The sequence below is a fragment of the Archocentrus centrarchus genome, chromosome 12, assembly GCF_007364275.1.
Source record: "Archocentrus centrarchus isolate MPI-CPG fArcCen1 chromosome 12, fArcCen1, whole genome shotgun sequence".
NCBI lineage: Eukaryota > Metazoa > Chordata > Actinopteri > Cichliformes > Cichlidae > Archocentrus > Archocentrus centrarchus.
Window position 1 is genome coordinate 8301184 of NC_044357.1, and position 13009 is coordinate 8314192.

A 13009-nucleotide genomic window follows, 5' to 3' on the forward strand; every position below is an offset into this window, starting at 1 on the left:
ATAGTTCCCCTACATCAAGGTATAGATTTGTATCAGGCAACAAATGAAATATGCATCGCTTGTCTTAAACTTGATTTTTCTTTTGTTTGAATATTGCACTGATGACTGTTGTTGAAAAGTTGGCTTTTATGTGTCAACATTTAAATTTTTTCTGAATAGAAAAAAAAGCAGACACAACAAAATACTATTGTATAAATATATGCTCCAGGTGATAATGTCCTAATGTGTGTATTACTTTGTGGAAAAAACATGATGTTTTTCAACAAAGACGTGTGTATCTCTGTGATTGGGTGTATGTATATATACATATGGATATATATATCGATGCTGAAGATGAGGATATCTTGGGGCACTTTCTTTTCTGAAGTGCTGTCTTCCTGATTTTGTTTGAAAGGGGAATAATACATTTGATGGTAAGATCATTGTAACATAATAAAGAATTGCACGGTTGTGCAGTTATTTGGCTTGCTATGGTCATAACATTTATGACGTAAGGAGCCAGCTGCCGGATAGGTGTACACATTGAGATGATTTTTTTTTCTATAAAAAAACAAAAAAGAACAAAAAAAAGAAAAAACAAAGAAAGAAAAAAGAATGAGAAAGTGCTGACTTCTTCGGGCCAACTTGTGTTTCTGGTCTTGCTTCATTTCAAGCAGGAGGAAACGGTTGATTTTGTTCATGTGTGATGCAGATGTTCCATCATCATGTCTGATTTTGGATTTTTTTTTTTTTTTGTATTCTTTTATTTTTGAACATTTGTAACACTGTGATGATGACATCATGTCATGTGGAGATGAGTGCTGTATTATTTTTGTACGTTTGTGTACAAGCGAGTAAAGAAATCATTAAACTCAAATCCTCTGTGTATGCATACATTTCTTCCTTATGTCCCAAGCAAAAGCTACAATTTCACTGGCTCAACACCCCCCACTCCTCCGCTCCTCTTGCATTTTTCATTGAAAAGGTTGGTTTGAGAAACATGCACCCCCACCCTGTGCTCGCTCTCTCTCTCTCTCTCTCTCTGTCTCTCTCTCTCTCTGTCTCCCTCTTTTCCCTCCCTGTCTTCCAAGCAGGGCCCAACCCAGATCCCCATTCTTTCTTTTTGTCATTCATCTGGCCTCATCCTTTCACTGCCGGGATAAAGGAGCCCAGTGCATTGTGGGTAGGCTCAGTTTAAAGAAGGGTCCCCTCCCCTGTGTGTGTTGTGGGAGAGATGGTTTTATGTTACCCCCACACAAAAAAAGCTTTCCAACACTCTTCTCTTATGCTCTCTTTCTAATGATTAAGACCCATGTTTTGCACTACACTTTTGCTCTCTACTCACAACCAGATTTTTACCTTTCTTAACTGTCTCTCCCTCTCTATTTACACTCTATCAAATTATCTTAATAACCCTTTCTTCAAAGCACAACTAACTGTGGAGTTAGACTTCTAAGAAGTCTGACTTGCTTTAAAATCATCAGGATTTTGCATTTATTTTGTGATTTTCTTGTAACACATGCAATTTGAAGCCTATCATCATTAGTTATTATTAAACTCTGGCTCTCTTCTGCAGTGTCTGTTTGTCCTGTCTCCCTCTCCTCACCTCCAAACAGTCGCGGTAGACGGCTGCTCCTCCTTGAGCCTGGCCCTGCTGGAGGTTTCTTCCTGTTAAAAGGGAGTTTTTCCTTCCCTCTGTTGCCAAGTGATTTCCTACCATGGGGTTGTCTGATTGTTGGAGTTTGCTCTGTATTATTGTAGGGTCTTTACCTTACAATATAAAGTACCTCGAGGCAAATGTGGTTGTGCTCTCTCTCTCTCTCTCTCTCTCTCTCTATATATATATATATATATATGTATATATATATATATATATATACACACAAAAAAGAAGAATTTAATTGAATTTAATGTTCAGTGAAATGGGCTTGAAAATTGATCAGTCATAAGTGGAAAAGGGAGAATTGTGCTATTCTGATATGTTGATTCTTTTACAGCCCAAGTGGATATGAAAGTGTTAGTGTGTGCATTCTGGCAGGACTTCATTGTTAATTGTTGTTTGTGCTGGGGAATTTAGACCAAGTTTCATGTTGGCATTGGTTAGAAAAGCAAAAATTGTGGGTTTTTTTGTCCTTTTCATTTCAAATAAAAACTTTGAGAGAGTCATATTAACTGTCTTTCTTAGAAATACTCAAACCTGATATTCTGTGGCTGTATAGAGGTTGGTGGGAAAATAGAGGCAGCAGTAAATTTTTTTCAACATGTCAGATCTGTTCACATTGCAACATTTTTCTGGGTGTTGACCAGCTTCAACTGTGAACGTTTGAGTAAAAAGGATTTCCCATGTGATCGAAATAACGGTTGTGGTCTGAGAGATGAAGTTCAGAGAAAAGGGGTATAAAGAAATAGAACTATGAGGTTTTTACTGACATGTAAACTATTGTTGAAGCAACTGTTAAAATCAGTGTGTGCACCGCAGATGAACCATAAATGACCTCAGCTCAAAGTTTCAGCACTGATCTGATGTATTTTAGTTCCTCTAGACACCAGCCCTGCTCTGTTTTGATCCCATGGCAGGCAGAATGTGTTATCTTGCCTGCTGCTCGCTTGCAGATTTCTCCCTAAGTCCCTGCCTCCCTCCCTCTCAGTCTCTCACTTCTGCAGGATGTTTTTGTTGAGCTGCGTTCCCATTGTTCACACACTGAGTTGGCTGGCCTCCCAGGGTTGATGCTGGCTGCTAGGCCCCCTAATAGGTTCTTCATGTGCCTTGGCTTTCCTTGCTCATCTTGGTCATTGCATGGAGCAGCCTGCATTAGTGAGCCAGACAACACATTTTGGAGGAATTTTGCAGTGAGGGAAATTATGATGAATATTTGTCTGGGGAATTGCTGGAAATCCAGAAAACATACGGGAATCACATTCACTAAAATTTGAACAGGACCCACTGGTTAAAGAAAAGAAAAGAAAATACAGCCTTGTGTATGCATGTGTGTTTGTCTAGTTTTTGCATGAAACAGATAGGAGAGACAGAGTTTAAAGTTAGTGGGTTGATGTTACAGCAGCTGCAATAAAGTGCATCTGTGATTATCTTCCATCTCTATTCAAAAGGCCATTGTTCAGAGCCTCATAAAATATTCATATCCATGCTTCCACCCCTCATTTGAAGGGATGCACTTAATCAGAAACATCCAAGATTAACTGAACATCTTGTGATACATGTAAAATGTTATTTAACTGGTTTTGCAATAATGAATTCCTCCTTTCTTTCTTTTTTTTAACCGTGCATGTTCAACATGTGTACAGTGTACACGAGGACTAATGGTAGAACTTCTGACTTCCTCAGAATGCACTGATATTGGCTTGATTGCTGTTTGTTCGGGTGGTAATGTACAACAAAGGGCTTCTCTGAATGAGACCTGTTGTTTCATTAAGATGAGAACACATATGAGGAACTTTAGGAGTTATTGCAGGAGCATGTCGAGTGACGACAGCCACACACAAAGGAACATATTGAAACATTTAACAGTCTTTCCAGTATCCAGTATTAGAGGTTGCAACTTAATTTACTGTTGCCTTCCTTGTGGCATTTGTTATTCTGTTTAAATTGCCTCAAATTGACTTCACGTTCTATGCAAAGTAATTGGGAAAGTGGGAGACTGTCTTTGTGGCACAAATCTGTACCTGATTCTAGTACAGCACAGGATTAGCTTCTATGGTTATTTAGCACTCTGTACCTGTTTACCTGTCACCCTCTGCAGTGAAATTCTTTTCATTTATTTGTATGTGCAGTGGCTATCAAGGGTGCACCTTAGCCATCCACCCTCTCATTCAGTCATTTCTGACTCCAAAAAACAAAGGTGGCAGCAGCCATAACGCTAGAATGGAAGCCTAAAAATAGGAATTTACAAAATACTATGACCATGTCCATCTTTTATATACAGTCCATGTTTTTCCCACTGCATGAATGTAAATCCACGATTCACCCTCCTTTTAGCTCTGCTTTTGATCTCCCAGTAGAGGTACCTATCACCCATTATTTCAGGACTTTTTGGCGTAGCCAAGATATCCAGATAGCTGGTAAGTAAAGAGCTTATGTTCTGCATGTCAGATATCATTTACAAGTGCAAATACATTTAAAAACACAGGCTGTTGCATGCCACCAAAGTCTGCTAAAGCAGAACTGGGACTATACAGGGAAAACCAGAAATTACCACAGAACTGGTCCCTTACAAATAGATTCTACACATTCATGTGCACAAATCTGTTTACGTCACTGAAAATGAAAGAAAGGTTTGTTACTTTGTCTGCTGTTTGGAGTCAGGAAGGTAGCATACAGAGATTCTCTGTATTCAGCCTGGACAAGTATTTCTCTAACTAGTAGCCGGCTCTTGGCGGTATGATTTATTGATTATGTGCATCTTGTAACAGCTCTTCTTACTTGTGTCCATAATCGCGTTCACATCACATTTTGCATATTCCCATCCACTGTAAAACTTTTCTTGTCATATTTTTGTCTTTTTCAATTTCTTCAACAGCACGCAGCACACAATAATTTGAACCTTGTTCCGCATGCAGGGAAATCAGCACAGAGTCACAGATGACAGTGATCTTTAAATCCTGCTGATACCGCATTTTCTTACTCAAAACAAAAACATGCCTGCCGCTGAAGTCGACCAGAGAACACCCCCTCCCCAAAGTCTGCCTGTGTGTAAGAAGTGGAGTAAAAGAAATAAAGTGAGAGAGAGTGAGGGAGAGAGACAGGTGGTCAGGCTGGTCTTTTCCTTGCCCTCCGCTCCTTTTTGAACTTTTCTTTCATTCTTCCAGTTCATTCTGTGCTTCTTTCCATAGCTCCAGTGACAAGGCTCTCCATTCACTGCCTCATTCTTCCACCCCTCCCTCGTCCCTCCATCTCCCTCACACACCCCAACCCCATCCCTTCCCTCCTTGCTCCTTTGTCTAACTTGTGGGGGCCTGCTTTAGCTACTATTCACCAGCCAGACGGACCGCCATTGACTGGAACCCACCCCTCCCCAAATCTCTCCCCCCAAATCCCTCCCTCTGCAAAACACCCTCACACACATATGCACACAGCAACCTGGCCATTCTCCACCCTACGCCCTGTATCAGGCAGCTGCTATGCTAATAGGGAGGAAGGGATGGAGGGAGGGAGGGAGGGATGAGGAGGAGAGACAGAGCAGCCAGCCTATAGTAAAAGGACAGAGGGAGGGAGAGCAGGGAGATTGACCCCGCTCCTCCATCTCCATAGCCATGCCAGAGCAGCAGCAGACCTCCTGTTACACAAAGGGAGTCCCCCTCCCCACCCCTCTGCCTTCACCCCTCTGTTCCCCTCTTTCTCATTCAAATCCATTTTATACCCCAGTGGTAAAGGGAGCTGTAAGTGCAGTATGTAAAGTAACCTTACTCCTGCCCTGCGGGCGTAACCATTCAGCGCTCAAAACAGAGAACAGCCTCTGTGTGTGTTTGTGCGTGTGTGTGTGTGTGTGTGTGTGTGTGTGTGTGTGTGTGTGTGTGTGTGTGTGTGTGTGTGTGTGTGTGTGTGTGTGTGTGTGTGTGTGTGTGAGAGAGAGAGTGTGTCCATTCCTCTGCTTTGTTTAGGACTACAGCCCATACCTCCACACTACACACACACACACACACACACACACACACACACACACACACACACACACACACACACACACACTCTGACACCTGTCCTTTTAGTCCAGTTGCATCTCCCTTTATAGTCAAATAGTTGTAGACACATTAGAAACATGCATGCTTTGCACACACAAGCACAGAACAATTATTGTTTCTGTTTTTATTTAATATAATTTATAATTAGGTTTGAAACTGCTGATGCAGTTTGCTATGACAGCCTTGCAATAAGTTCATATAAATGCAATAATTTCAAGCCCATGGAAGTTTGTGTAGTTGTAAATTCAACTTATTTATTTTTGAGGCTTCGTTTAAATTTTAATATACAAACGGCTGCAACAACTATTTTCCGGTATTAAATTTGTCATGTATGATGAAGAACAAAATGAATACAATAATGTTCTTAGGATTTTTGTCAGACAAAAGCAATTCTGAAAGCAATCTTTTACTGTTTCTTAACATTTAATATATAAAGAAAAAGTTGCTTGAGCTGGGAATACTAGCAGATTAACTAACAATGATAGCTGGAGCGAAGGAGTGTCTGAAAAGATCCTGAAAATAGAGATATATCAGTTTAGCTGCTAATTGATGCAGCCGTAAATGCAATCCGCTGGGAGGCTTTTTTGATTTGTAATTATATTGCCACATTGCACAGAACAAATCACAATGAAGAACAATAAATGTAAGATTCAAGTTAATGAAATTTTGATCAGAGTTGCCAATATTCTTCTGAACAGTAACCAACACATGTTGCATAAGCATTTTTTTATATTACAGTGAAAAATGTGAAAAAAAAAATATTAAATAACACTGCTCTTATTTATTTTTGTTGGGAATTTAAAAATGTGTCGGAAAACAAAACAACAAAAAAAACAACAACAAACTTAATCTGTGAGTTTGTTTGTCACGCTGATTGTAATGCTATGCAGCAGGCCTCTGGCTGTGTTGGCATGTTTGTGTCAGTGCAGCTTTTTTCCTGGTAGCATGTGCATGCCTTATTTGTTGTGTTTTGATAGAAAAAAAAGGGGGGGGGGGGTGTTGGCAGGAAGGCATTTCTCTCCCTCTCTGTCCCTCCTGTTCTGTTATTTGCCCCTGTGCGGTGTGACCCTGTGCCCCATCAGGGAGGCACGTCCCATTTGACATCTGCCTGTTTGCAGGAGGGGGGAAGGGGCATGGGAGGTTTGGGTTACCCATATGGAGCTTCAACCCACCACCCCCAACCTAGTCTTCTCCCTATCTGTCACACACACACACACACACACACACACACACACACACACACACACACACACACACACATATACTTGCGCTCAAACTCCAGCATCACGTCTCCTGCTGCCTCCACCCTTTGTTCCATCATATACAGTTGAATGTTTCAGCACTCCTGTATATAAAACTCCTGCACCAAACTAATATAAAAACTATATTGTTATTAAAAATAAAAAAAACCCAAACATTTTGTTGCTTGTTGCTCTTCATTTCAAGATCTTAATGAAACAGTAATTGCTGTTAGTGCAAAGTTTGCTCACCTTACTTATTGCACTTCTTCTTCGAAAAAAAAAAAGAAAAAAAAAAGATGTTTCTGTCTTAACCAGATACAACTTTTGCAAACTTTAAAAACTTTTTTCTTGCAGGTAAGGTTTCCTTCTGGTGACTCTCATTATGATTCAATTTGTGCGATACTGTAAAGCTGCACAGGGAATTGGTGCACCACAACTCCAACAAATCTTTCTGCTCTACTAATATTCACTTCCCCAGTTTTCGACTGTGTAGGCTGGAAATACTTTGCCTGCTTCATTTAGGGAACAGCTAACTTCACTGTAGTTCCAAGTTAGCTGCCCAGCAGATCCCATGATTGTCTCACCTCTGGAATTGTCATCAACTGACTATTGACCTGCCTTAGGGGTCAGTTAAAGACTATTGAAGAAGATGGATGGATGGATGGATAGTCCACATGTGTTCCATGAAGGAGTGTACCAATTACCCTGTATGGATTATCCTTCTATACAATGATGCAGTGTACACAATGAGCAGGTTGGCCACAGGACCAGATCTAGGCTAACGAGCTTGGTGGAGTTTAAATGGTTCTGTGTAACACTGACAAAAACACTGATGGTGATACTGCACTCTGTGACAGCGCTTTTTCTGTCATGGCCTGCTGCCTTTGTCTAACAGGCTGTTTAAGATAATACCTCTTGTTATGGGCTTACAGTGAATTAGGTTGTCAACACATATTGTGACACAGCTGGTGCAGCATTTTTTTTCTATTACAGCAAAGTAAATGAGGATTAAACAGCTTTGGAAATGAATCTCTATATACATTGGGTGAATTGTTTCATTTCTAGGGTGATTGGGCGGACTGCCCATCCCATATTAAAGCCACACAGATGGAGCATAAATCCAGTGTGAAAAAAATGCATGCATTGTAGTTTTTAAACTTTGAACCGGGCAACATTTTGACCCTATTAGGTTTTAATCAGTACAGTAATGTTGAAGTCTGGGCTCTGGGGAGGCCAGTCCAAGACTGATAGAGCTCCATTGTGTGTTTTTCTACCCAGTTATGGTTATACTGCCTGATCCTAGACTGCAGGGTGTCTAGGATCAGGATAAAAGTTTTTTGGGAATCATCTTCTTAGTGCAAAAAAATATTTTATGCCTGTCAACCTGTTATCTTTGGCATTTCATAGATTAAAACAAAGAAATGGGAAGAAATTATGTGTTTTTGCATCAGACTGCTAGAGTCAAAGTGCCTAATGATAAAATTTAAATAGGTTATTTGTTGTTGTTTTGAGTAGACACAACACTGGTTCATTAAGTTATGTGACTGTTTTTATCCTTGAAGTACTCATAGGTCAGTGTTAAGAGGCTTAACAAACAAAAAGTTTTCCTCTGAAAATGATCAGATAAAAGGACTGGACTTAAAATGAGTGGAAAATCAGCTAATGTCCAAAACCAAAATACTCTTAAAGACCTTCTGAAAACCTGCCACTTTAAAAGTGACAAGACACTTCAGCTCCTGAAAGCAAAATATAAAGAAATGAAGGAGGCTCAATACTTTTGCACAATACTATAGTCAGCTGACATATTTTCAGAAATCAACTTGCACAAATTTTACAGAAATCTTCCAGCTTTGTGCTAAAGAGCAAGTGTGGACTTTTGTTTGTATGCTGCAAACAGAGGTTGATCTTATGTTCTTAGTGTCTCAGTTGTCATAGAAACTCAGATTTATATTGATAACCTGTGTGCAAAGCCGGGTGAGCTCAGTAAGTTTTTCATAGCCAGCTGTACTGAGGAAACAGAATACTTGCTGTAACTCTATACCTCCTGATTTTTAGTCAGTCGATGATCTCCATGTACATTCATCTATAAAATCTCATTTTCCCTTTCCTCTGTCAACTGTCATTGCACCACAATACAGACATCCTTGTAGACAGAACCCGCAGGTCATCTTCAGCTCCTCTCGTCTGTGCAAGAAAATGTCCCAGAGGATAACACTGAACTTCCAAACTGCTCCCAATGCATTCTTTTCTGTATGCATGTGTGAATAGATGAATGTAGCCTGTAGAAAAAAAAAAACTGGTAAAAAGCCATGAAAACTGAGTTCACAAGTGAGAACTTTCTGGTGTTCACAGGTCAGATTTCAACCATGGTCATGCAGCTGGAGTCACTGGAAATTGCAGCTATTCTCAATTTAGCTTCAAAGACCAGCATGTGTGTCAGTGTCCACAACAATGAGTCTCTACAACCCCAACTGCACAAAAGACAATGTCAAACATCAGTACTGGATGCCTGTGATTTTGGGGCTTTGAGGCAGCACTGCATTGAATGCAGTTGTGAGTCTGTCATGGAAATCACTGTATGGACTCGGGAACACTTCCAGAAATCACTGTCTGTGAACACAGTTCACCGTGCCATCCGCAAACGCAGGTTAAATTTCTATCATGCAAAGAAGGAGCCAGCTCCTCTGGGCCACAGTTAATTTAAAATGCACTGAGACAAAATGGAAAACTGTTCTGTGGTCAGCTGGATCAAAATTTGAAATTCTTTTTGAAAAACATGGAGGACACACCATCTGGACAAAACAGGACAGGGACCATCTGGCTTGTTATCAGAGATCAGTTGAAAAACCTGCATCTCTGATGGTATGGGGGGTGCATCAGTGCCTGTAGAGCTGGCACCTTACACATCGGGAAAGGGACCATCAAGGCCGAAAGATAGACACAGGTTTAAGAGCAACATATACTCCCATCCAGACGTCTCTTTTGGGAAAGTTCCTGGAAGTCAGTGCTAAACCACATACTGCATCTATTAAAAGAACATGGCTTTGTAGCAGAAGAGTCTGGGTGCAGAACTGGCCTGCCTGCAGTCCAGAACATTCACCAACTGAAATGTTTAACACATCATGAAAGGAAGACCCAGGACTGTTGAGCAGTTAGAATCTTGTATCCATATCCATCCATAAGAATGGGACAACATTCCTCTCCCAAAACTCCAGCAGCTGCTCTCCACAGTACCCAGCTGTCCATAGACTGTTGTTAAAAGAAGAGGGGATGCTACATTAAGGTAAAAATGGCTGTATCCCATCTTCTTAGAGACGTCTTGCTGCCATCAGATTCAAAAGGACCTAATTTTCCCTTAAAATGGTACATTTTCTCAGTTTAAATATTTGATGTGTTTATGTTCTGTTGGGTATAAAATGAGGGATTATGAGATTTGCAAATTATTGCATTCTATTTTTATTTATATTCTACACAGCATCACAACTTTTTTGGAATTTGGGTTGAACTTTGGAGTCCCGTATTTGCAAATCTTTCTGAAAAATTGTCTTTTGCTTGTTTATGAGAGCAAATGTTAGACTATTTCACATGAAAACAATGCAATTAATAACAGGTGATGCAATTTCTATTGAACACTGTGAATCTACCATAAAAGTTTGCATTTTTACACCAATATGTGTGCTTGTCCAGTGTAAACTTCTCACTCACATGCAGAATGTGTAGCCTTATAGAAGCAAAATTTATTGAATGTATTTTAAGGAATTCTATTTAATTTTTCTAGGGATTTATTTTCATGTTTAGGCATCATAATAATAATCAGGGGAGTCATCTGAACAACTTGCTTCTTGACATTTTAATGCTTCATGAGTTAGTCGGGCTGAGGTGTTTGTATTTGTGTCCATATATATTTGGATGTGTCTGTCTGTATGTATATGCATGTGTGCCTATGTATGTATATGTGTATCAGCAGTAATTATGGAGAATAAAGGCCTTCTTGTATGGAGTGAAACTGTGGGTTTTGAAGTGAGATGGGAGATGATTTTCTGTTTGGCTGAGCAGGCTCAATGGTCCTATTCAACTAGCCCCCTTACTGCCCATTGTCCTTCCACCACCAGCCCTTCACACAAACACACGCACAAGCACACACATACACACATGGCTGTAGTGGAATTGGAGCCTGGGGGAGAAAGAGTGGTGGAGAGTTGGGGGATGAGGGAGGTCCAGCTGAATCTGAGGGTGAAGTGAGGAAGAAAAGGTGGAAGGGAAGATTTCTGAATGGAGAACAGGGATAGAAATACTCATGATGCTTAAATTGTATCTCAGGTTTAATCCTTATGTGCACATAATTGACCACAGTCAGCTGTCCTGAGGCAAGGCTGTAAGCTGTTATAATTTGTTGTCATGTTGGTGCATTGTCGGTTTTATCAATGTGCAGACCACAGAGTGATAATGACAATCCAATACTTTGAATCTGATGTCTGATGATGTTTTAATTGACTTTCTTCAATTGCTGACATTTTGAATCAGAAAGTGCATCTTTTAATGTTAATGTCTAGCTTTCACAGGGTAAGACTGCATACAGCACGCTGTGCTCTAAGTTAGAGCTCTTATCCAGTGGTTAACCAGTACTACATGACCCCTCCCAAAACCCCTCACACAATAGTCAGTATACAAACACACAGTGGTCAGACAATAGTCTGGCAAGGCGAGTGAGGAACTCACACCCGTCAGGGGTTAATAATCATCTGTCACTGGTTTGGAGCCTATTAGGACATTGATCTGACTGTGTCTTTTATGCCACCTGGGGGAAAGGAATGTGCTGGCTGTCCTATTGTGTCTGCCTGTCTGGGAGAGCATGGAGTGGTCATACCCTCTGTGTGTATGTGTGCGTGAGAGAGTCAAGGAAAGGTCAGTCAAAGCGGAATGGGCCGGACTGTCACAGAAACAGTGGAAGGCTTAATATTCTTGAGGTCAGTTGGTCAAGGGTCATTTAGCATATGTTGATTTCAATACAGAAATGACTGCATGTGGAAAATTAAATTTAAGCATTTATGAGCACACACAGACCACATATAAACACACGTTTGTGACAGTCTTTTGCAACATAATGCTCACTCTATCATCCCTGCAATGTCACTGAAAACATACAGTAAGCAGGTGACTGATAATAAAGAGATAGGCACCTTTTGGAACAACAAAAGGAGTTTCATAGATAGCTGTTCCTACTTGTTGGCTAAATTAGTCTCCATCTCTTATGAAACATTGAAACTGTCTTGTTAGTTCAGTGAAGGAGCATTTTTAGTTACATTTTATATTAGTAACTGTCCAAGTAACATGTAAACTTAAGAAGGCATTCATTATTTGGAGTACAGGCTTTAACAAATATTCTTTGTGGAGGATTGTGGAAAACAGGTGAGGAAGGAGAAATGAGTGTGTTAGTTGGAGGCAGTATGACCAAATGACACAAAGGAATTATGTGTACAGACATTCCAGAATGACTACATTTTAAAGGAAGTTCTGGTACGTTAGACATCCAAAAATGTCATCTAAAAGCATTTGAATCAAAGCGAAAGGCTTGAAGGCCTGTGCACTGTTTCACAATGCATCACAAGTCAACAAAGAAACAAGATAATAAAACTTCTCTTACAAAGAGGTTTGTAAGAGGACTGCAATGGGTTTTCATTACTCAGCATACAGTATGCGCTTTTTTTTGCTCTATATGAATTTTTATTTTTATTTTGGACCTTGCAACAAACAGAAGTGTGTCGCTAACCATGCCAGTTAGTGGTTTCAACACAAAAAACTTCAATACAGATCAGTACATCTTCCCCAAATGGTGGCATGTGGTAGTTAGGTTAAACATAGCTTTATGAGGCCTATTATCATACTGCTGAATGACATTTGGCAGATTGCTCAGTTTTGCTGGTGTTATATGGGGTAGCTGAGAAAACTACTGAGATATGACCAGAAATGTTGACAACATGTGAAGAAATAAAAGTTTTGGGATTTTAGGAAGACACACAAAGCTATGGATGCCTGAGGTGCATGGATTTTTTTCCCCATTTCTGTCTTTTTGGACAACCATCTGTTGTCAT